Below are 10,488 nucleotides of genomic sequence, written 5' to 3'. Positions count from 1 at the left end.
TCTGTCCTGGGGCAGGAGCCCCCAGAATGTGTGTACCTGGCGGGGCGGGGGGGGGAAGCCGGGAGGTAGAGGAGTAGGTGTGGAGAAAGCAACCCTGTTGGAATCTGTTGCCCTTGCCACCAAACTGCTAGAACTTTCCCAAAAACGAAGCTGGGGGTGGGGGAGCAAGTGGGGCGGGAAAGGATACAGGATCTGGAAATGGGAGTCTTCGCTGACTTCTCTGTCTCAGGACTGCCTTGTCCTTTCCTAGTGCTTTTGACCACTGTCTGTCACCTTCTGCCTCTTTCTCCCCCTGTTTTCTCTCTCACTGCTGTCCAGGCCACCTCCTCCCCCTGCCCTAATCCCCTGGACACTTGCATAGAGCCTGGGGTGAATTCCCAGTACCTCCTCCCGGCATCTCAAGATGGCCTGGGCGGGTCAGGCCAGGGGAGCTCGGCCTGGAGTCTGAATCCACCCCCCCCTCGCCCCCGAACCCTCCACCCACAGACTCGCCCACCAGCACCGTATCAAGAAGCAGCAGTGCGATGTGCCATCGTGTGGCCCTCCCTGCCCTCTGTGGAGGCTGCCAGCCCAGGAGAAGTGGCTGCGTGTGTAGTCTGGGGACAGCAGCATCCCCTGCAATGTAATAAAACAATCCCCTATGATTTCACTGCGGCCGCTTCCCCTCGGGGACCCACCAACCCCCTACAAAGCCCCAGAGAATCCTGGGGTGTCTGCGCCAAGCTCCCAGCTCCCTTAGTCCACCCTGGGAGACCAAGGTCTCTGTCCTCCAAACTAGCCCCAGAGACTAAAGCGACAAGACTACACCCAGCCTCGCTCTCAGGACAGTCCTTCCTGCAGTCTAACTTGTGTTCTTCTGCTTTTTTGTTTTTAATTCCTCCCTCCCACCGCCCCCCCCCCCCCCGAGGTACAGCAAATGTCTGGCCAGTGCACTTGGACATGGAGGGAGGATCTATCTCGGGCTTTGAGGAGGAGAGGGGCTTACAATATGAGCAACAGGAGACAGCTGTGGGCCACCACCTTCTGAGTGCACTGGGCTTACAACCCAATAACCCATTTTCTCTCTAGTCTCCCAGGTTCCACGTGGGGCCCTCTCCCATTACCTTCTTCAAAAGAAGAACCAACCCCCTAAGCCCTTCATTGTGCTTTGCTGTCAGGATGCCCTGTGTGTGTGGTCTTGTCTCTCCTTCCTCCTGTTTAGGGAAATGGGAGCAGGTGGTCAGAGCTGGCTGGCAGCTTATCCCGGTCTTAGCATTTCTGCCCTGGTGGGGAGAGGGGAGGCTATCTGCCGAGCCCGTTCTCAGGCTGGCAAACAAACAAACAAAAAAGGGCTACCCCAAGCCAGATATTTTGGAGATGAGAAGGTAGGGCTCTGGGCTCTGCACTGGACAGAAGTCCCCCTCGCATTCAGAAAGCTCTTCCCTGCCTCTACCATGAAGTGTCCACCCCTGCTCAAGGTCTTTTGCCAGCAACCAGCAGAGGGCGCTTTAGCCAAAGCCGACCTTGGGCTCCTCCTTTGGGCAAACTTGCGGGTCTGAGGAGGTGGGGAGGACGGGCTCTATCTAGGGTGAGAACAACAACCCTTCACCCCTCTGGCCCAGGGCAGAAAAGGGTTCCGTCCGTTGAGTGGGGACTTTGCGGACCTCTCCAACTTGGTGACCTACGCAGTCTCCTGAACAGAAATGGGAGAAGGCAAGAGAAATACTGAGTGATCTAGAAGGAAGTCGTCTCTAAAGACTAGTATACCGGGCAGACAGGCTCAATAAAGATGTTTAATGGTAATTGCTAACATTTAATGGGCTCTCGTGTGCCAGACACAATTCTAGACACTTTATGTTTCCTGTAATCCCCCCACAACACCTCTGAGTTACATGCCATGATTACCCCCATTTTACTGATGAGGACATTGAGACCCAGGAATCAAAGAGATTAACAGACAAAGCATTGAGAACAAGGAATACTGTGGTGGGAGGCTCGGTGGCTTAGTCTCAGCGTTTTAGTGACACTATTTGCTTTGCCTTCTCCCCCCCCGCCCCCCCCCCCGCCACCTTCTTGGAGACTCCCAAGGGGGAAACTGAGGTAAGAGCCCCTCAGCTGCCGTTCTTCTCTCGGCAGAATGAGGTAAGTCGGGGCTTGTTGGAATAGCCACTGTGGGACAGAGGGAACGGGAGAGAGAAGGACTGGAACGCCCTATAAAAATAAGCAACCGGGGGCCTTCTGAAGGAGCAGAGAGTCTGAGCAGGGAACACAAAGAGGCCCTTGTCTGAGGTGGGGGATTCACGACGACCACACACAAGCATACACCTGAGCACGTGTGCAGACACACACGGGCACACACACGTGCCCCTCTCTACTCGAGCTATGTTTACACCGAGAGGTCCCTTCCACCCCTAAAGCCTGCAATTAAGCCTGTGGACACCCAGGGCAGGGACACATACCACACGGTAGTCACAGAGACGTCCCATCACACAGGCCCAGGACCTCTCCACACCTGCAGTCTGCCTCCCTCCTGGGATCAAAAGTTTAGAAAAACAGCCCCTCCTGAGAAGGTGGTCATGGCGGCAGCCAGGGCTGAAAGGCCCTGTGTCCTAGCCAGGAGGGGCCGGGGCCAGGGTGGTGGGGACCGTTGGGGGTGGGGGCGGGGTAGTGCAGAGGTGGGATGGGCACTCCGGAACTTCCGGCCCGGACTAGAAGGCCTGTAGCCGCACTAGGGGTCAGTGCCCCTCCCGCTCTTGAACCGGGAGCTCAGACTGTCTACCTCAGGCCACTGCCTGGGCTTTAGGACGGGCCAAGCGTGTGGGGTGGGTAAGGGTGGGTGGACACCAGAGAACTCCAGGAGGGGTCTCTGCTCTCAGAGAGCTGGTTCTCTGGCTGAGAACCTGACGGAGATGGGCTGAGCGCCCGGTGCTCCAAGGAAGAAAACTCAGGTCCTGCGGGGGTCAGCCCAACGAGGGTCTAAATCCTGCGTCCGCTACTTGCTGGCTCTGTGGCTTTGGGAAACTTCGTGACCTCGCCGGGCTTCCGTTTCCTCATCTGTAAGACTGGAGCCAGATAATCATCTCTGGCTTGCTGTTCCTGTGTAGGAAAAGTGGCACATATTAGGCCCGCGACACATAATAGCTGTTAATAAAATGTAGTCTGGGATGCCAATCACCACTGGGGGTGAGGGGGATCAGAGTGCTCCTGGAGGAGGCCCTGGCGGAGAGGCTGGGATGTAGGGAGAGGAAATGTAGGGGAGAGGAGCGACGTTTTAGGTCTGCGGCGGAGCTTTGCTGGAGCTCGGGGAAGGTTCTCGTGGCAGGAAACAAAGGGTTCAATCGGGGCAGGAGGGGCAGGGGCAGGGAGTCCAGGGGGCCGCCAGCAGCCCAGCCCGCCACTATCATTGCCGAGGCACATCCACATCCTGCGGCAGTGGGCGAGGCCGCGGGCAGGTGAATTGCAGCCGGATTTCCTTATCTCTAACGTGGTGAGGAGCCCTGACCTCGCAGAAGGTTAAGGAGAGAATTAAGAGGAACAGCGGATACGAAGCATGCGCACCAAGCTTGCACCTGTTCGTATCCCGCAAGTGCTGACGCTGCTGAGGTTGCCGAAGAAGCTTCAAGGGGTGGCCCGCGTCACTGAGGAGCTCCCATCAGAGGGGGACAGTCTCGTATTTAAATAAACACATAGCGGGCTAGGCTTCCAAGTGGTTCCAGCACTACGTGCTTGGTCTTCGAAGGGCGTTCAGGAAAGGGCTCTTGGAGAAGATGAGGCTTACAAGGAGCCTGGAAGGAAAGACAACGGGAGAGCTTGCCATGTAGGCCAATACGTGAGTCAAGGCAGGGGTGGGACCGGTTCGGATGTTCGGGGAAAGGCCGGAAAACCCCAGGGGCTGCGGTACTGGAAGATGACACTAGAAAGGTGGGAGAGCCAGGCAGTGAGGGGGTCCCGCAGGCCAAGCTGGGGGTCCAAGCCAGGGGCATGGGGCAGCGTGCCCAGGAGGAGCTTAGAGCAAAGTAGTGACGGATCCGTGTCCCGTTTGGAGAGAAAGTAGGTGTGGGGAGGATAGGCTGGGTGAAATGTTGGGGCTCGGGGGCCAACCGGGTGGCCACCCGTATTGGCAGGTGGCAGGCGGCAAAGTCCCAAATAGGGAGGGTGCTCTGGAGAATGCCAGCAGGAGGCTTTTTGAACAACAGTGGAACAGAAGACGGGACTGGGTTGCTGCCTGAAAGAAAGGTCCAGGATGGCCTCAACTGGGTATGTCCTAAAGGTCTATTCCAAGTGTGGCACATTCTCACGTAGAATATTAAACTGCAGAGAAAGGGAATGCGTAAGACCTGCCTGTATCCGTGGGGTACATTTGAGAGGGAAAAAAGGAAGGGGAAGAAAGCTATGGAGAGAGTATTGCCCTTTACATAGTGTTTGAAAACAGGCATAATAATGCCATATGTCATGTAAGGGTGTATGTGCATGTAGCAAACATTTAAGTAATTTGTAGGACAGATGGATAACAAGTTCAGGTCACTGCCACTCTGGGGAAGGTGGGGAATGCGATGGGAAGGGGCACTCAGGGGGCTTCAAGTATACTGATAATTCATTCTAGAGCTGGGGGCACTAGGGCAAGAGGCACGGCTGTGAAAGAAGGCAGAGATGGTCGGGGCCGAGGAGGAAGAAGAGGCAGGAGGGAGGGCAGTCCCGAGGCAATGATGGGACTCATGGGCTACAAGGCCTGGGAGATCCCCTCCCACCACCACCATGGACTTGGCAACGGGAAGCCTCTGGCCCCCTAGGACAGCAGTTTCCAAGGACAGGGATGAGCTAAGTAGTCAGTGTGTGGAGTGGAGATGAAGGCAGAGGTGAGGTCTCTCTTTCGATGAGTTTGGTGGCCAGGGGAGAGAGGGGACACCCGGAGGCGGAGGGGAGGGGGACACAGCATGGAATGCCAGGAAAAGGTTTTCTTATTGATTTTCTCAACTGTAATGATCTCGTGTATTGTTATGTATCTTTTAATGTTTTTTATTTTTATTTGGGGGATGCAGAGAGGAGAGGTTGAGAGAGAGAGAATCCCAAGGAGGCTCTGTGCTGTGAGTGCAGAACCCGACACAGGGCTTGATCTCACAAGCTGTGAGATCATGACCCGAGCCGAAATCGAGAGTTGGACTCTCAGGCAACTGAGCCATCCAGGGGTCCCTGTATTGTTTTGTATTTTTAAAATTTTTAAAAATGTTTACTTATTTTTGAGAGAGAGAGAGAGAAAGAGACAGAGTGCGAGCAGGGTAAGAACGGAGAGGGAGGGAGACACGGAATCGGAAGCAGGCTCAAGGCTCCGAGCTGTCAGCACAGAGCCCGACGCGGGGCTCAAACTCACAAGCCGCGAGATCATGACCTGAGCTGAAGTCAGATGCTTAACTGAGCCACCCAGGCGCCTTAATTGTTTTGTATTTTTAAGTGGGGGAGAGGGCAGGAGAGGATCAAGCTGGATATTCCTATGAGTATGTGTGAGGGTGCACCTTCCCTCCTCCATCAGACTAGCCGATGCTCACTGTCCGTCTTCATTAGCTCTCCCAGGACTCAGGCCCAGATGCTCAGGAAGACGGGAGTCTGGAAACCATCATGGCGCTCACATCCGGCCCGGGGAAGGAGTGGGGGTGGGAATCCCATCCCATCCCATCCTGGAGCTGAGGTCTGGGTCCGGACTGAGGACACGCAGGGGGAGAAGGGAAGACTGGGTGGCTCCCCCACGCACACTATAAGGTGTGAGGTCCTGAGGAACTGGAGGAAGGCCGGTGGGAGGGAGGGCTGGGGCCAGGCAGCCATGGGAGGGAGGCCTTCCCACCTACTTCAGCCCTCCCGCCATTGCACTCGCCACCCTCACCCAACTGCCACTCACCCCCCTTTCTCTCTGTCACCATCTAACACCTTCCTCATCCTCCGCTTGCTCCCCGCTTCCCAAAGAACACATGGCTGTGACCGGCTGTTCCCAGACATTCTCTCCCACAGGCCGTTACCACCCCCGGGCCAGACCCAGGCCTGGCGGGGCTTACCTGATTTTGCCTCCGTACCAGAGACTCACCCCAAACTGGCCCACTTCTCTCTTCCCGTACCCGGAGCACACACAGTCAGTCTACAAATCTTTACTGAGTGCCTCTATGCCCAGTGCTGGGTGCTGAATAGCCAGGCACAGGCCCTGCCCTCAGGAGGCTGACAGAACACCGATAGATCAAGAAGTAAAATAAGAAATCGAGATAAGGCAACGTGTGAAACAACATACTCTTCTCCCCCTTGCTGTCAGCAATCCTTGATATGGAGACAGTCCTTCTTAGGAGACTTTCAAGGAGTTCAATTACTAAAAATCGAAATTAATAAATTGTTATTAATATGGTGGCGGGGCGCCTGGGTGACTCCGTCATTCGAGCGTCCGACTTCAGCTCAGGCCATGATCTCACAGTCTGTGGGTTCGAGCCTCACGTCAGGCTCCGAGCTGATGGTGCAGAGCGTGCTTGGGATTCTCCCTCTCTCTCTCTCTCTCTCTCTCTTTCTCTCCCTCGCTGGCCCTCCCTGACTTGCTCTTTCTCTCTTTCTCAAAATAAATAAATACACTTAAAAAAAAAAACTATAAAAAACCAAAATATTTTAAAAATACACGGTGACCGTGAAGCCGGCAGCATAGACAGGCATGGATAACTAATGAAGTCCAGTTATAAAGTCAATCATTCAGTCAATGCTTACTGAGAACTTATTGCACACAAGGCACCAAGCCGGGCCCTGGAAGACGAGACCCATTCCCTCCTCTCTGCAAGAACCCCCAAGAGAGAGACAGACATGTAAGCAAACACAACATTCTGTTTTGAGTCTGGGGACCCAGAAAGGGTGGGCGCGCTTCCTTGGGGAGCGGTGTGTCGGCGGCAGGGTTTAAGCTGGGCCTTGAGAGGTACACAGACCAAGTGAACAGAGTCAAAGCGGGGCCAGTGTGTTCCCAGTGACCACACCCAGCAGAAGTGGCCGGAGTATTAAGCCCAGAGAGGCGGACTGGAGTCATATTGTGGAAACTTGCCTGAGCAACTCAGAAGCATGGACTTTCGGCTCTAGACAAAATCTGTTGGGGCAGAGAGTGACAAGGCAAGGCAGGTTGTTTTGTTTTGTTTTGTTTTGTTTTGTTTTGTTTTGTTTTGTTTTGTTTTGTTCCTTCAGGCCTGGGTGTCAGACGGATGATCTGGGGGGTGGCTGGCTTCCTCTGGAAAGGAAGTAGGAAGAAGGTGGGATGCTCCTCAAGCTGGAGGCAGGAGACAAAGGTGTGAAAGAGGCCCTGCGGGGTCCCCCTCAGGCGAGAGAGGGTAGCAGAGGCACCGGCAGAAATCAGGAGAGACGGAGGAGGAGTTTATCCGGGACGGAAGGTGACGGATGGGTCCCAGTTACGCTGGCTTTGACATAACAACGGAAAATCCAGTGGGAGCAACTTGTAATGAAAGGTGGTAGATTGGGCTCATGCATTTCCCTTCAAGTCAGCCCAAAGCCCGGCTAAACTCTGGTAGGGGGCCTTTTTTTTTTTTTTTTTTTTTTTTTAAGGTGTGGACTTGTAGAAACAAATAGAACAAGCAGAAGAGGACAGCAACAACTTTTGGAGGTTGGGGAGAGGGTGGCACAGGAATCTGAGTCCTGAGCCAGCAGCCAGGAGAGCTGAGACGCGCCCAGATGTTGATGGTGGGGAGGTTGTGTGTGTTGGGGGGCAGGGGGGTCTTTGCACCGGGGCACACTGATGTAGTTGAGGCAGGGACACCACAGGTGGATTAAGTATAAGACTCTGACATCAAGATTTCTAAAGAACAGGGCAGGAGAGGCCCACCCCCCTGCACAGAGCTTTGAGAGTCCCATTCTTCAGTAGAAATCCAAGGATCAATAGACCTACAAGGAAAGTATCTAATAGGAAAAAGAGACGGGGGGAGTGGGGGAGATCAAAACAAGCAGACAGGGGTGCGTGGGTGGCTCAGGTGGTTAAGTGTCAGACTCTTGATTTTGGCTCAGGTCATGATTTCATGATTTGTGAGATCGAGCCCTGCGTTGGGTTCTGCACTGAGAATGTAGAGCCTGCCTGGAATCTCTTCCCCTCTCTCTCTGTCCCTCCCCTGCTTGTGCACTCAAGCACTCTCTCTCTCAAAAATAAATAAATATACATTAAAAAAAAAACAGACAAAAGCAACTTGGAGGACTCTGCTATGCAGAGAGAAGGAAAAAATTTTAAAGTCATTTATTCTAAGAGAAATATGATAATATACCCATGAAATTTTTTTAAGAAATGCTATAAAAGTAAATGTTCAGAGAACAAAATGAGGTCTTAGAAATTAAAATATAACAGAGGGGCACCTGGGTGGCTCAGTCGGTTGAGTGACTGACTTCAGCTCAGGTCGTGATCTCAAGTTTCATGAGTTCAAGCCCCACCTTGGGCTTGCTGCTGTCATCGTGGAGCCTGCTTCGGATCCTCTGTCCCCCTCTCTCTCTGCCCCCAACCCCACTCATGCTATCTCTAGAAAGAAAGAAAGAAAGAAAGAAAGAAAGAAAGAAAGAGGAAGGAAGGAAAGAAGAAAGGAGGGAGGGAGGGAGGGAGGGAGGGAGGGAGGGAGAGAAGGAAGGAAGGAAGGAAGGAAGGAAGGAAGGAAGGAAGGAAGAAATTATATATATAACAGAAATGGAAACAAACGGGAAAGCTGGAAGTTAAAGATATCCTCTCCAAACTACAACAAACAAAACAACAAAGGAAAACAGAGAAGAGGATGAAACTAGAAGACCGGTTCAGATGGACCATTGTCTAACCAAAAGGAAATCTGGAAAGAGAGAAACTGAGAAAGCAGAGGAGAGAAAATCCCTGAACAGGTAAGTGAAGAGCATTTCCCAGGATTGAATGGCATGAGTTTCAAGCTGAATAGGCCCAACAGTGCGTAAAAATGTGCCCTCACCAAAGCACATGGCCGTGGAATGTCAGAACGCAGGAGACAAAGGGAAGATCTTACAAACTTTTAGAGAGAAAACCGAGCCACGTTAAAGGACCAGGACTCAAAATGGCATTGGTTGTTCAGCAATAGAAGCCAATGGAGCATCTGTTGCCTTTGAAGTTCTAAGAGAAAATTATTTCCAACCTAAAATTCCATACCCTGCCAGACTATTAATTAACTGTAGGATAAAAATGTGTCAAGACATGCAAATTATCCAAAAGCAGCAACTCCGGTTTACCGGTGACATGGTGGGAGGGGAGAGGGTGTGTTCCACCAAAAGCAAGGAAAAGGAACAGAAGTTCAGCAGCAGAGAGCGGTTAGGGACCCATCCCAGGAGCAGAGGACAGCCGGGTCTGCCAGGAAGAGTCAAAGGGCTCTCTCAGGCAGAGATTTCTTCAAGAAGATAAAATGCACAGGATGCCTGAAATTTAAGCATATTGTGATAAAATCTATGCTACTGGGAAAGATTTGGGGGGTGAATCACTCACATAGATAAAGAAAACTAAGCAAACCGGGGCGTCTGGGTGGCTCAGTTGGTTAAGCATCCAACTTTGGCTCAGGTCATGATCTCGCAGTTCGTGGGTTCGAGCCCCGTGTCAGGCTCTGTGCTGACAGCTCAGAGCCTGGATCCTGCTTCGGATTCTGTGTCCCTCCCCGCTGCCCCTGCTTCCACACTGCTCTCCCACTGGGGAAAAGCAGCTGAAAGAGAATTTAATCTACACCTTATAGAGTGAGAAGAACTTAACTGGTACTTAACACTGAAAAACCCAGAAGTAGCCATGCACGTCTCTTTTCTACAGGTATGATGACTCAAAGGAATCTTCTAGAAAATTCAGAGCGGCCATGCCTGGGGAGTGGGAAGGGAAGGCCGAGAGGCCAGGAGACTGCTGCTTTTCTTAACAAGTTTGCTACGACCCGCTGATTCTTTCAACTGCAGCCCATAGCCCTCTGTGTTGCATTCCATGCCTCTCCATCTGCCTGTCTTCTAGAAGGTGACTTCTGTAGGGACAGGGACAGGCCCCACTCATCTTGTTGTCCCAGCACCTAGCCCGGTACCTGTCCAACAGCAAGCCCTCAATTACAGGTTTGTGGAATGAATCATGGTAGGTTCAAGCTGGGAGGGACCTCTCATTTCGCGTCTATCATTTTACAGGTTAGAAAACGGAGGCCCACAAAGAAGAAATGACATGTTCCCAATTGTTCCGGGGGTGAGTGGCAGCTCCAGGGCGATGCTGTCAACCTCCGGATGCTCTGTCCACTGCTCCGGCAACGCCAGAGACTGCCTTCTCATCTGCATAGAGGCCACCGTTCTGGGAGCTGACAGCTCTCTAGGGGAGAGGCTTTAAAGAGAGAGGAGCGGGAATGTGCAGAGGGGAGACAAGCCATCCAGGAGGAGAGGTTAGACAGTAGGCACGGCTCCTACCGGCATTGTGTAATGTTGCCAAGCAGGGAGAAGAGCATCTCCCAGAAGAAGAGGTGGCCGCTGGGGACCCCCCGGGGCGCTCCTCCCCGCTGAGGCCCC

This window comes from Panthera pardus, unplaced genomic scaffold, assembly GCF_024362965.1.
Source record: "Panthera pardus isolate Hobbes unplaced genomic scaffold, ASM2436296v1 HiC_scaffold_17, whole genome shotgun sequence".
NCBI classification, from domain to species: domain Eukaryota; kingdom Metazoa; phylum Chordata; class Mammalia; order Carnivora; family Felidae; genus Panthera; species Panthera pardus.
Note: the sequence above shows the minus strand (reverse complement) of the source record.